This window comes from Petaurus breviceps, unplaced genomic scaffold, assembly GCF_028583685.1.
Source record: "Petaurus breviceps papuanus isolate PSGF00001 unplaced genomic scaffold, PetGlider_PUasm1.0 76, whole genome shotgun sequence".
NCBI classification, from domain to species: Eukaryota; Metazoa; Chordata; class Mammalia; order Diprotodontia; family Petauridae; genus Petaurus; species Petaurus breviceps.
In genome coordinates this window covers 8,314,883-8,330,447 of record NW_027186473.1, presented here as the reverse complement: position 1 = coordinate 8,330,447, position 15,565 = coordinate 8,314,883, and positions in this window count along the sequence as shown.

Here is a 15,565-nt window from a genome sequence, read left to right as displayed (position 1 = left end):
CATGAACACCTTCTTAAAAAAAAGAATTGGTAGGTTCTAGAGATGGGGAGCCCTAAATAACATCATAAAGAATGAAATTGGCTACAGATGGTCAAAGACTTATTGATATGAGAGGTACCCCTGTGTAGTCAGATCATTGACTTGTCAGAGGCAAGTTCGGAATGTATAATAAATGAGGAGAAAGATTAAAGAGAATGGTGTGAAATTAAAAATAAGGAATGGACAAAAATGACTGATACCAATTTTAATTTCATCCAAAATCTAAATCAATGAAAATTAATTTCCTTGACGAACAAGAGATCCCAGAAAGTGTCTTCTTTAGCAAGCATTTGACTTCCCCAAATGGAGAGCTATGGCTGCCAACGTCAACATTAAGTTACAATATAAACTTACCTGTAAAATCTTAAGGAGAAGGATGATGGATGGTTATAAGCAGTATCATCTCATAAAATGGAATAGTTTAAGGTAAAACCAGTTTAAGTAAAGCTCAGAAAGATATTCAACTGGGCAAAGTTATACCAACAGCTTTTGAGGATGAAAATCGAAAGAGGACTACAAACAGAAGAAAAGTGGAAAAGATTTGCAAAAAAACTATTTCAATGAACTTTTTCCATGGATACTGGAACCACTACCTGTGGAAACTAATATCACAATCCCTGCAGTGCTTACAGAAGAGGTAGAAATAGCTCTAAAGAGAGCAAAGATGGGAAGAGTGGCTGAACTGGATCAAGTGTGTATAGAAGACATTGGTATTGGAAGCAGCACAGCTGTCAGGACATTAAGGGACAGATATACAAAATATCTTAAGTGGGGGAAGATTTTTTAAAAGTGCAGAAAACTTTGAGGATTCCATTGTGGTTATTTTTTTGTTGTTGTTGTTGGTTATTAAAAAGCATTTAACTCAGGAGACTAAAATATTGCTTTCAGGATGTTTTTGTTGTTGAAATGAAAATGTCTCTGCAATTATATATCAAGATCATTCAGAATTCCTAGGAGGATGTAAGAGCAGAAATACCCTCTCTACCCTCTGCTAATAAACATTCAGTGAGGCATAAAACAGAGAAATGTATACTCGCCAATATTCACCACTGTGATAACGGAAAACTAGCATAGAGTTGAGGTTGAGGAAGGCTTCTCTGTGAATAATGAGGCCCTCCAGATGTTCCTGTTTGTAGGAGATAGCAAACCTAAAGACATTGCCAGGTCTCTTGAAAGATTTATACTTACTCAAAGGAGTTGAGTCCATCCACATAGGAAAGACCAAAAGGATGAAGAAAGTCTTTTGCTGGGATTTCACTATGCATCTGAATGGACACCTCATAGAACTGGTCTAATACTATGAATATCTGAGATAAACAGTACAGATGAATCCAGAGTGAAGTGGACCCAGAATTTAAAAGGAGGCTGAATGCTGACTGCATTACTTTTGAGAAATTGCAAAGTACTTTATTGACCCCAAGCTTCCCACAAATAGTAAAGTCCACTTTTAAAATATGAACATTTTACCATTATTGCTATTTGACAGTGAGCGCTGGGACACCATTACCTCCAAATTGTTAAAGATGAGTATCACACAGAGAGCAGTAGAGAAATGTCTGATGGGAATGAGCAGGCACATAACCAAAGAAAACATCTGAAGAAGTTTAGGAGTAAAGGATGTCATCAAGGATTTGTATGACAAAAAGAAGATGGACTGGTCATGTGGTAAGAGTAAGGGAAAAATGGCAGGTGGATGACCAGTGTACTCCACTGGTAACCTGAAATTGTCAGGAAAAAAACCCAGAAGAATCTTCAGCATGTTGGGTTGGCCTTCCTTTGGGGAACTTTCAGAAGGACATGGGTGACAGTCCCACAGTGTGGGGAGGTATGTATGGATTGCCATCTGCATCATTGGAGAGAATTCTGAATCAAGACTATCACAGATCAATCTGAACACATAAACCAGCCCAAATTGCTTAACACATACCTGATCTATGAAAAAAAAATGCTAAACTGATGTGAAGATGAAACCTTAAACTGGAAGAAAAAAAAGCTTCAGTGAAGATAATGACCATGAATTAAGAAGCAAGGATATGAGGATTTATATCTTAAACATCAGTCATTAATTTATTTTTATTTTTTTTCATTTTTCAATTGCTTTATTAACTTCTGATTTACATCATTAATTTCTGCCAGATTTTGAGTAACAAATTTTCTCCCTGTTTTTCCCCTACTCACCACCCCAGAATAGCAGTCCCATAGGATGTCCCCTTCTCCAATCTGCTCTCTCCCATATCTTCTCCCATACCCCCTTAGATTTTCCAGCAGGGCATGGTGGATCTCTATGCCCCAGTGCCTGTATATCTTCTTTCCCAATTACATGTAAGATAGTATTAATAATAGTATATATGTATATATGATTTTAAACATTTGATTTTAAAACTTTGAATTCCAGATTCATTCCCTTCCTCCCTTGTCACCCACCCTTACTGAGAAGATAAGCAGTTTAGTATAGATTGTACACGTGTAGCTATTGCAAAACATTAACATAGTAGATATATTGTAAAAGACTGACTATATTTCCCTCCCTCCTATCCCATCACCCACTTGTTCTATTCTCTACTTTGATCCCGTTCCTTTTCAAAAATGGGTGCTTCTAACTTCCCTCCCACCCAGGCTGCCCTCCCTTCCATCATCCCCCCTCTCATCCCCTTCCCCCTACTCTCCTGTAGGGTGAAATATCCTAGTTAGTGTGTATTTCATTCCCTCCCTGAGTCAAATTCAGTGAGAATAAGGTTGACCCATTCACTTTTGCCTTCCTATTCTTCCCCTCCATTGTAACCCTTTACCCTGGCCTCTTCTTTATGAGATAGTTTACTCCATTCTGTCTCTCTCCATCTCCTCTCATTATATTCCTTTCTCACCTCTTAATTTACCCTTTTAAGTATCATCCCTTCCTATTAAATTGGTCCTGTGCCCTCTATCTATGTATACTTGTAAGCATATATACATACATTTACACATGTATTCATATGCCCCTATACCCTCTGATATAGACATATATAAGTATATATATATATATACATATAAATATATGTGTGTGTGTGTATGTTTCCATTCCCTTCAACTATTTTCATACTGAGAAAAGTTTCATCAGTTAAAGTTATCGTTTTTCCATGTAGGAATGTTACTAGTTCAACTTTGATCAGTGGCTTATGATTTCTTTTCCCTGTTTACCTTCTCAAGCTTCTCTTGCTTCTTGTATCTGGATGTCAAATTTTCTATTCAACTCTGGTTTTTTCATTAAGAATGCTTGAAAGTCAAGATGGTGGAGTAGAAGCACCACCTCCAAGCTCCTATTTTCCTTTGAAGCTTTTGGTGCAGGAGTTCTGACTTCACTGTCTTCCTCCTGCTCCATGCTTTGCTCCTTTTTGTCCCCAAAATAGGAGTCTAACATTGGAATCTTCTGTTTGTTTTGCTTCCTTTGTCTGGTCATATCACCTCTCAGTCACTTGACCTCTGAGCTTTTTGACACAGTAGGACTCTGCCACCAGACAGGGGAGCTTTCGTCCCAAATGCTGGGGTTTTCTCAGATGCCGGAGGTATTAGTTGGGTGCCCTCTCTGAGACCTCCACTAGCTCTGGCAAGCTGGTCATGCACCCCAATACCTCCACCCTAGACCGCAATCCAAATCCAAGCAGTTTAAAGTAAGAACAATTACGCCTCAGACTGGTCCCTTGGTCCCCCTACACTCTGCAGGCCAGGAGCTGAAGCTGCAACATGGTGCCGCTGTGTCTCAGTGGCTTCTTGCCCCGGGGGCAAAAGCTGATGCACTCACACCTACTGGGTCCCAAAGTCCAGACTGCACTGACCTTGTCCTTCGCATCTATATGTTGATGAATCTGGAAATGGTCACAGCTGCTGCTGATCTGGAGTCCCTTCAGCCGGGGGCTGGTCAGGCCCGCCCTAGGGCTAAAACCTCTGTTTCCCGGGGTCTGTGCTCGGGACAGAGCACTATGCTGGCCAATCTGCCGGGCTGTCCTCAGCGGTAGGTTAGCTTCTCTGTGTCATTTTGTGGGTTCTGCAGATCCAAAGTTTGTTTAGAGTCCCCTTTTACATGGACTGGGGAAGGTGGAAGCTGGAGCCCTGGGGAGGTCCTGCTTCTACTCTGCCATCTTGACTCCACCCCCCCATTAATTTATTTTTAATTACAATTTCAGACAGAGGTAAAATTCAGTGAAACAAGGGTTAAAATTGTCTAATGGGGGAGCATATGAATCAGCCAAATGTAAGTCTGAATGTAGACAGAATTTGGGGGCATATGTGACTCATTATTACAAAATGGGTTGTATAATCACAGGTCGATTCAATTTGCCAAATATTAGATAAATAACATCCAGACTTGGAAATGATCATTGAAAGTATTGAATAAAATGGATTTATTTTATGATCCTCTATTTTTTAAAGGATTGGGGAGACCTACACATGTTTGTAGAAAAATGGAAAGATCCAGTGGAGAGGAAGTGAACGATGTATTATAAGAGCAGGGATGACAATGGGAGTGAGACCCTGGAAGAAGTGGGAGGAAGGGGCAACTAGGTGGCACAGTGAATAGAACACCGACCCTGGAGTCAGGAAGACCTGAGTCCAAGTCCACCCCCAGACACTTAACACAAACCTAGCTGTGTGACCTTAGGCAAGTCACTTAACCCCAATTGCCCTCCAAAAAGCAAAAAAAAAAAAAAGAAGTGGGAGGGAACAGAACCAAGGGTGAGGTAGAGCGATCAGTTTTGGTGAAGGGTAGGGATATAGATAGCTCCTGAGTAATGTAAATAATGAATCCACTGGAGTGGTCACATGCACGTATTTGAATTCCCACTGTTCAAAGTAATAATTATGTAAAATATGGCAATTGATTCCACCTAATGGAAATATGCAGTATGAATTTGGATGATGCAACCATTTTAGGGAACTCATTATTTACAATAATCTGGACCTAGCTGTACTTTTCTTTATATAACCAGAAAGAAAATGAACAGGGTTAGTGATGATGCTGAGAAATCATGTGAATAAGGGCAACTGAAAAGTATTACTGTGAGATGCTTTCAATGAAATGGGAGGCTAGTTCATCGTGTGTGTGTGTGTGTGTGTGTGTGTGTGTGTGTGTGTGTGTATGAAGCTCTTTGGAGCATGGAAAATATGATAGTTGTTAAGTGATAAAGATAAAAGTAGATGGACTGGATTGTCAAGTGGCTGCAAGGTGTTGGCTAGAAGGAATAGTCAGGCTTTTGCCAAATATATTCTATACCAGACAGTATCTCTACATTGAATGTTACTTTCTGTTTATTTTGTGAATATATATATATATACACACACATATACACATACATATACACATATGTTACATATACATGCATACACACACACTGATAGAATATAAATTCCTTAATGGTGGGGGTTATTTCACTTCTCTCTTAGAATCTGTAGTTCCAGGGGCGGCTAGGTGGCGCAGTGAATAGAGCACCGGCCCTGGAGTCAGGAGGACCTGAGTTCAAATCTGGCCTCAGACACTTGACACACTAGCTGTGTGACTTTGGGCAAGTCATTTGACCCCAATTGCCCTCCAAAAAAAAGCAAAAAAAAAAAAGAATATCATCAGTCTTTGTAAGAGCACTGGCTCCAGTGTTGAGAAGACCTGGAGATCAAATCCCGGGCTCAGACACTTAGCACCCACCCAGAAACACCTGGCCATGTAACCTTGAGCAAGTTACTTAACCCCAATTGCTTAGGGGTGGCCAGGTGGCTCAGAGAGTCAGAGCACTGGCTCCTATGTCGGGATGACCTGGATCAAATCTGGGCTCAGATACTCAGCACCACACCCAGAAATAACTGGCCATGTAACCTTGAGCAAGTTACTTGACCCTGATTGCTTAAAAAAAAAAAAGAATCTGTAGTTCCTGTTGCAGTGCCTCATACATATCAGGCAATTAATAAAAGCTTCTTGATTGATTGAGATTGCGTATTATAAGCTTATTTGGGATAAAATCAGCTTGATGATCCTGTAGTAGTAATGAACATTCATTTGGTGGGGGATAGTCAAGGCCAATGATTGTCACATCAGGAATGGTCGAAGTTTGTGGGTGACGAGGAGTTCTGAAGTGATAGCTAGTGAAGCATACCACAGCCAATAGTGTCCAGGGGCTTGAAGAGCAGATGCAAAAAAACAAGACGCCCAAAACAGCAATAAATAAAAGGAAAGAGTATGAAGCAAGGCATTTTGTTGACAGCCCTGGCATTTATGGATGTTCCCATTTGAAAGAGTAAGCATCACTCACTCAGGGGGGAGGAGTCAAGATGGTGGAGTAGAAACAGGACTTCCTTGAAGCTCCGGCTTCCACCTCCTCCAATTCATGTAAAAGGTGACTCTGAACAAACTTTGGAGCTACAGAAGCCACAAAATGACACAGAGAAGCTAACCTCCTTCTGAGGACAGCCTGGCTGGCCGGCAGGAAGGGGCCAGCACAGCACTCTGGGAGTTGACCCCAGCACCACTCTGTAATGGGAATGTAAATTTTAAAGATCTTCCCTGCCCCTAGGCTAAAGTGCACCTGGAGCCTGGGGTGGGAGGCTTGTTTTTCAGTAGATACTTCTTGATTGGCCAGTGAGTCAATAAGGTTGTTACATTACCTGAGCCGGGAGAAGGCTGTATAAGCCCTGATGTGTAGCTTTGTTTTGGGGCTCATTTTGAGAAGTGTTCTGTGATTTGATCTGGATTCTGGGAAACTGTTGTTGAGAGCCCCCCCTAGGCTTTGAAAAACCCAGATGTTGAAACCCAGATGTTGATTTGGCATGGATGTAATGGTTGGACACTTTGGAAACTGTCTACTTGATCTGTTTCTCTGTCTTGATAATTGTCTGTATATTCTGAAGTTCGGGGTGCTGACCTTTTCCCCCTGAACTAGGTAAATGATACATATGTTTGACTGATTAAAGTAAGCTTGTTAACCCATTTTGAGTTGCTTTTCTTTAACAAAGCAAATCCAAGAACCTGTGTTGGCAGCAATCCCTGGGGACACTGGGGTACTTGCTGCTACACACTCCAGCCGGGGTCTTAGCCTCAGAATAGGCCTGACCAGCCATGGGCTGGAGGGACTTCAGATCAGCAGCAGCTGTGGCAGTTTCCAGAATTATCAACACATAGATACTAAGGACAAAATGAGAGGTCAGTGCAGTTGCGGACTTTGAGATCCAGTAGTTCAGGAGTGCAGTCGGCCTTTGACCCCAGGGTGAGAAGAAGCTGAGGCACAGTGGCCATGTAGCCATCACCACGTGGCAGCTTCAGCTCCTGGCCTGCAGAGTGTATGGTGACCAAGCAACCAGTCTGAGGGGTAAATCTCTCTTGCTTTAACCTGCTTGGATCTGTATTGTGGTCTAGGGTGGAGGTCCTGGGGTGTGTGACTAGCTTGCCAGAGCACGTGGAGGCTTCAGAGATGGCACCCAACTATTTGGCAGCTGAAAAAATCCCAGCATTTGGTACAAAGCTCCCCTGTCTGGTGGCAGAGTCCTACTGTGGCAAAAAGCCCAAAAGTCAAGTAATTGAGGGGCAACATGAGTAGGCAAAGGAAGCAAAACAAATAGAGCAACCTAACTTTATATTCCTATTTTGGGGACAAAAAGGAGCAAAGAATGGAACAGGAGGAAGACAGTGAAGTCAGAACTCCTGTACTAAAAGCTTCCAAGAAAAATACGAGCTGGTTACAGGCCATAGAGGACCTTAAGAAGCAGATAAGAGAAGTGGAGGAAAAATTAGGAAGAGAAATGAGAACGATGCAAGAAAATTATGAAATGAGAGTCAACAACCTGACTGAAGAAAATAACACCTTGAAAAACAGACTAACTCAAATGGCAAAAGAGGCTCAAAAAGGCAATGAGGAGAAGAATGCCTTAAAAAGCCAAATTTTCCAGATGGAAAAAGAATATCAAAAGTTCACTGAAGAGAATTATTCCTTCTGAAGTAGATTGGAGCAAATGGAAGCTAGTGACTTTATGAGAAATCAAGATACTATAAAATAGATCCAAACAAATGAAAAAATAGAAGGCAATGTGAAATATCTCATTGGAAAAACTAGTGACCAGGAAAATAGATCCAGGAGAGATAATTTTAAAATTATTGGACTACCTGAAAGACATGACCAAAAAAGAACCTAGATGTCATCCTTCAAGAAACTCTCAAGGAAAATTGCCCTGATGTTTTAGAACCAGAGGGCAAAACAGAGGTTGAAAGAATCCACCCATCACCTCCTGAAAAAAATCCCAAAAAGAAAACCCCTAGGAATATTATAGCCAGGTTCCAGAATTCCCAGATCAAGGAGAAAATATTATAAGCAGCCAGGAAGAAACAATTTGAATATTGTGGAAACACAATCAGGATAACACAGGATCTGGCAGCTTCTACACTGAGGAATTAAAGGTCTTGGAATATGATATTCCAGAGGTCAAAGGAGCTGGGATTAAAACCAAGAATCACCTACCCAGCAAAACTGAATATCATATATCAGGGGAAAATATGGTCATTCAGTGGATTAGAGGACTTTCAAGCTTTCTTTTTTTATTTTTTTAAAGCAATTGCGGTTAAGTAATTTGCTCAAGGTTACATGGCCATTTATTTTGTGTGGGTGCCAAGTATCTGAGGCTGGAACTAATCCCGGGTCTCCTGACTCCAGGGCTGGCGCTCTTACTCACTGTGCCACCTGGCCACCCCAATGATTTCTGGTTTTTTTTTTTTTGAAGTGGGGAGGGCAGGGCAATTGGGGTTAAGTGACTTGCCCAAGTTAACACTGCTAGTAAGTTTCAAGCATTCTTGATGAAAAAACCAGAGTTGAACAGAAAATTTGACATTCATATACAAGAAGCAAGAGACGCATGAGAAGGTAAACAGGGAAAAGAAATAATAAAGAACTTATCAAAGTTGAACTATTTACATCCCTACATGGTAAAACGATAATTGTAACTTATGAAACTTTTCTCAGTATGAGAGTAGTTGAAGGGAATAAAAATGTGTGTGTATATATACATATATATGTATATATACACACACATATATAAATACATATATATGTCCATATAGGAAGATATATAGGCATATGAATACATATTTGAATGTGTTTATATATGTGTTCATGTATACATAGATAGAGAACACAGGACCAAGTTAATAGGAAGGGATGACACTTAAAAGGTGAAATTAATAGGTGAGAGAGGAATATAATATATTGAGAGGAGATAAGGAGAGACAGTATGGGGTAAACTATCTCATATAGAAGAGGCAAGGGAAAATGGTTATAATGGAGGGGAAGAACAGGAAGGCAAAAGGGAATGGGTCAACCTTATTCTCATTGAATTTGGCTTAGGAAGGGAATGACATACACACTAAATAGCGTATCTCACCCTACAGGAGAGTAGGGGGGAAGGGGATGAGAGGAGGAATGATGGAAGGGAGGGCAGGTTGGGGGGGAGGGAAGTTGGAAGCACTAACTTTTGAAAAGGGACAGGATCAAAGCAGGGAATAGAACAAGTGGGAGGTGGGAGAGGAGGGAGGGAAATATAGTCATTCTTTTACAATATATCCACTATGGAAATGTTTTGCATTAGCCACACATGTACAACATACACTGAATTGCTTATCTTCCCAGTAAGGGTGTGTGACAAGGGAAGAAATGAATGAATCTGGAATTCAAAGTTTTAAAATCAAATGTTTAATACATATATATATATATACACTATTATTAATGTTATTTTACATGTACCTGGGAAATAAGATATACAGGCACTAGAGATCCACCATAACCTACTGGGAAGTGGGAGGGGATATGGGAGAAGATATGGGAGAGAGCAGATTGGAGGAGGGGATATCCTGTGGAATTGCTATTTTGGGGTGGTGTGTAGGGGAAAAACGGGGAGATAATTTGTAACTCAGAATCTTGCGGAAATGAATGATGTAAACTAGAAGTTATTAAAGCATTTGATGAAAAAAAAAAGAAAGAGTCATCATCCATGAGATCTGTGGACAGTTCAGTCCATTCTTTGATGAAAAGGAATTATGTCAATTGCTTCTCAAATAGCAAATCCCATGGAATGTATTTGACAAGATTATATGATGCACTTTATAATTTATTTCTTGATGTAAGGCTCCTTGAAGGAGGATTCTCATAATTTAAAAATACTAGTTAGGCAACAAATTTTTTTTGGAACTGCTTTTTAATCAAATGAAAGCTCATAACAATTAAAAAGTGAATCATTAAGCTACATATTTTTTCCCTCTAGAAATGCTATTCAAAACCTTTTCCTTGTTATATGCCCTTGTCTCAGGAAAGAGTTCCATAGGGACATGTTTTTTTCTTTTGAGGGGGACAGGTTTGTATCTATGATCTAATTTTGTGTTTGTAGTCCTAGGATCTAACACCATACCTTGGCACATAGTAAGTATTCAATAAATGCTTATTCAGTTGGATTCATGTAGAAACTCCCTTCATTAAGATAGAAGGGTAATTTTTCTGTATCTTATAATTTCAGAGAATTTCCTAGGGCACCCAGAGGTTAGGCATCTAACTAGTTCATAACAGAGACAATAAGTGAATCAGGTCTTTCTTACTCTAAGGGTGGCCCTCTATCCACATGCTGCCTCTCAGGTATATAAGAAATGTCTTAGTAATTCAATCAGTAACCACGTATTAAGTACCTACTATGTGCCAGGAACTCCACAGAGACTGCTGGTGTCTCCTATGCTCCTGTTTGCTTGCTGTATCCATGAAAATAGGTGTTATCACTCAGTTTCTCAAACTCAATTAATTTCTACAAACATTGACCAGAATTGATTCCCATTTTTCAGTTGGTCAATTGTTTCTCATTGTTCATGACTCTGTAGGGGATTTTCTTGAGAAAGATATTGGAGTGGTTCGCTATTTTCTTCTCCAGTGGATTAAGTGGTTAAGTGACTTGCCCAGGGTTGCAAAGCTAGTGAGTATCTGAGGCTGAATTTGAATTCAGGTCTTTATGACTTCAGACCCAGTGCTCTATCCACCAAATCACCTAACTGCCTTTTTATAAACATAGCCTCATGTTAAAAATAAAGCTCAAATAATCTCCTTTATATGATTCTTCTTGCCTTTGAAAATTCCTTAAGAACTATGACATTCTTCATTTTTAAGTACAACCAGCTGAGAAAATTAGTCCACAGAACTCTCCTTATGTATTCTAATATACTGTTAACGTTTCTGGGGATGTTACCAGATTTTTAATCTTATCTGACCATTTCACCTAAATTATCTTTTATAGGCAGTCCATGTGACTCTTCATATTTATATATTACTATGACAATAGTGCAAAGTTCACATCTCATAACCAAAAGTTGAAGCACTCATGAGATCTGTTGACAGTTCAGTCCATTCTTAGATGAAAAGAACTATGTCAATTGCTTCTCAAATAACAAATCCTATCGCACGTATTTGACAAGATGTTATGATGCACCTTATAATTTAATTTCTTGATTCAAGGCTCCTTGAAGAAGGATTTTCATAATTTAAAAATACTAGTTAAGGAACAATTTTTTGAAACTGCATTTTAATGAAATGAAGGCTGATGCCACTTAAAGTAATATTAATAATATAATGCTTGCTATGTGTCAGATACTGTACTAAGTGCTTTATAGTTATTTTCTCATTTGATCCTTGTGATAACCCTGTGAAATAGGTGTTATTATTATCCCCATTTTACAGATGAGAAAACTGAGGCAAAGTTAATTGACTCTCCCAGGGTCACACAGTAAATGTCTAAGGTTGGATTTGAATTCAGTTCTTCCTGACTCCAGGCCCAGCACTCTATACACTGTGCTAATAACACTTGTTTGACTTTGGGTAAGTCACTTCTCATCTCTGGTCTTTAGTTTCCTCAACTGTAGAATGAAGAACTAAGTAGGTGATTTCTAAGGTTCTTTCTAGGTCTTCAATTGTAGGCCATGATATGATAGGCATTTATTTACTACTAATTGTAATTCCACAGACCTTCCACAATGGTCCAAAAGTAGCAATATATTTTACCAACTGAAAATTATTTTTTTTAAGGATAAGATCACAAAAGACATTATTTTCAAGAAGTAGCTTGAGTTTAAGTTCTAGGCAATGCTTTGTAGAAGAACCAGAAACCCCAAGAATGACCCTTGTAACATATCCTGGATGTTCCTTCCTTCTGTGGGCCCTAAATTCCAAAGAGATTGCTTTGGAGATAATGGCCAAATTCAATTTAATGAGCATTTGAAAAAAATATAGATACTATTTTATTTTTTCCCCAATTACATATCAAGAAAATTTTTATCATTCATTTTTACAAGATTTTGAGTTTGAAATTTTTATTTTCTCCTCTCTTCCTTTCCTCCCCTCCCTCCCCTCTTCTGAAAATGGTAGGCAGTTTGATCTAGTTTATACATGTGCTATCATGTAAAACATTTCTATATTCATCACAGTTGTGGAAGAGGAAACATATCAAAAGAAAATGAAACCATGAAAAAGAATAAAGTAAGTGAAAAAATATGCTTTGATCTGCATTGAGTCCATCAGTTCTTTATCTGGATATGGATGGCATTTTCCTTTGTTAATCCTTTGTACTTGTCTTGGATCATTGTGTTGCTGAGAAGAGCAGAGTAATTCTTTTTTAAAAAAATTAATTTATTTTTAGTTTTCAATATTCACTTTGATAAGATTTTGAGTCTTAAATTTTCTCCCTCTCCCTCTCCTCCCCCTCCCCAAGACAGCATGCATTTTAACATAGGCCCCACATATACATTCATATTAAACATATTTTCACATTAGTCATGCTTTAAAGAAGAATTAGAGGGGCGACTAGGTGGCACAGTGAATAGAGCACTGGCCCTGGAGTCAGGAGGACCTGAGTTCAAATCTAACCTCAGACACTTAACACTTACTAGTCATGTGACATTGGGCAAATCACTTAACCCCAATTGCCCCTCCAAAAACAAACAAATAAAAAAAAAAACAAGAAGAATTAGAACCAATGGGAGGAACTACAAGAAAGAAGAAACAAAATAAAACAACAACAACAACAAAAAAGAGAGCAGATATTATGCTTCCATCTGCATTCAAACTCCAGAGTTCTTTCTCTGGATGTGGATAACATTTTGCATCATGAGTCTTTTGGAATTGTCCTAGATGCTGGCAATGCTGAGAACTGTCTATCAAAGTTAGTCATTGAACTATGTGGCTGTTACTGTATACAATGTTCTTCTGGTTTTGTTCCCTTCACTCAGCATCAGTTCATACAAGTCTTTCCAGGTTTTTCTGAAGTCCACCTGCTCATCATTTCTTATAGCACAAAGTATTCCATTACGTTCTTTATGAGCATTTATTGAGCGTTTACTATGTGCTAGACACTATGACTAGAAATGATGGAAACAAAGACAAAACTCAAAAAAGTCCCCAAACTGAAAGAATTTACATAATGATGTTGGGAAAACATATAAGTTGTTACATAAGTAAAAACAAAAAAATATATTAAAAGTAATTTTGATATGAGAAATGAACTCTAACAACAAGACGGATCAAGAAAGACCTCTTCTTGGAAGGACGTTTGAATCATGCATTGAAAGGAGTCATGTCCATATTATTTGGACAAAAAACCAGTTATCTGAAACTGAAAAAAGAAGTAGAACTGGTGTTGTAGATGTGCTATTTGGGCATAACAAAAGAAGTACATCTCTCGTGCAGACCAAAGTAAAAGCATAGTCTTGTCAATTTGATTTACTGAGCGTTGCATATGATTTTAGTTTGGAGCCATATGTGGAGGAGTTGTTGGCATGTAGGATATTTGTGATAATTGCCATCACAGTTGAAAATTAGATTGAAGATCTGACCTCTATTCAAGTCATTAGAATAACATTAGCTCAGGATATGGACAGGAGGGGTATAATGCTTACCGCATAGCCAGAGATAAATGATTTTTCTGGGTGTCCTCAGGTCCATTATCCACTCTGTTTTTATTATGTACAAATTTGCATTGTCCCACAGGGACATGGCACATAGCATTAAAAAAAAATTATGGATGAATGTTCATACACATTTGACTTATTTCATAAAGTTAAAAGAAAATAAATTGAATGCAGTTGGCTATCATTAGCAGAAAGCTTAGAGATAACATTCAGGACCACATACATTGCAAATATTCTTGAAGCATCAGTTTAAGGAAATGAATGAGATAAGATTGCTACAGGTATTCCAAATTCTAATATTTTAAAAGATGTGTCTTTCTAAATAAAGGTTCCATTCTCTTATTGACTCTCCTACATATGTGTTGCACTCCTAAGTACCAGCTCAGGTGAAGGAAGGATTTGGTCGCAGTTATTTTCATCCATATCTAAATCCTCAAATGCTGGCTCATGAAAATCCTTCTCGGGCAAGTACACAGAAACAGTCCTTAAGTTCAGAATTCTGCAAGGAACTAATTCTTTGTGTTTGTTTGGTGGAGGGGGAGGGGAAGTGGGAAATGTGAATTTACTCTTAAAGAACTGGGTGCCTGAAACTCCTGACAATGTCTGGATTTCCAGAATGTGTCTGTTTGCTTGATATGGGTATGCTGTTGACTTAACAGATCCTGAAAACTATCAGGAGGAACACAATTACAGAAGCAACAAGCAAAGGTAAGATGCATAGTTGTAGAACACAGAAATGAATACTCGTGCATGTGGTTTTTCTGATATTCTCCTTTGTGTTTAGGTATTTTTTTGTCCATTTAAATTCTGTATTCTGCACCCTCCCCCACCCCCCAGCACATTTTCTGAGCTTAACAGGCTATCAGGCTATTTTACTGACTTCATCAAATATTTATTTCATTTGCTTTGTGTGGTCATTCTATTTGTCTCATATAGCAAGGAAATATTCTGCCAATGACAACTGGCAGTATTGACTGTCATTGTGAGGAGTTATCTATCCAGGACTATGAGAGTTTCATTTCTAGGGTTTGCCCAGTACTCTCGGAAGTTATTGCTGAGTATTTTGTAGCATGATGACAGTCTGATGGAGAATCACAGGAGCATCAATTTCGAGCTGGAAATAACCTAGGACATCATCTAGTTCAACAACTTCATTTTGCAAATAGGGAAACTTGAGACCCCCAAAGTAATTAAGTGGTGAATTTGGGTCACACAGGTAATAAGTGACATAGCTGAGGTTTGAACCTAGGTCCTCATAAATGTGGCTTTCATATGGAAGGCTTTCTTCTCTCTCTTTTTTTCAAAAAAATTTTATTATTATCTTTTCCTTCTATATCACAGTTATTTTCAAATGCTTTATTTCCCTTCCTCAGAGTGCCATCCCTCATAACAAAGAATAAAAAAGAGTGAAAAAGACAGTTCAGCAAAACTAAACAATGCATCGACTGAATCTGATAGTGTATGTCGGGGGTGGGGAACCTGTTGCACCGATGCCACATGTGGCCCTCTAGGTCCTCAAGTGCTACCCTTTGACTGACTCCAAACTTCACCGAACAAATCTGCTTAATAAATGGATTTATTCTGTAAAAC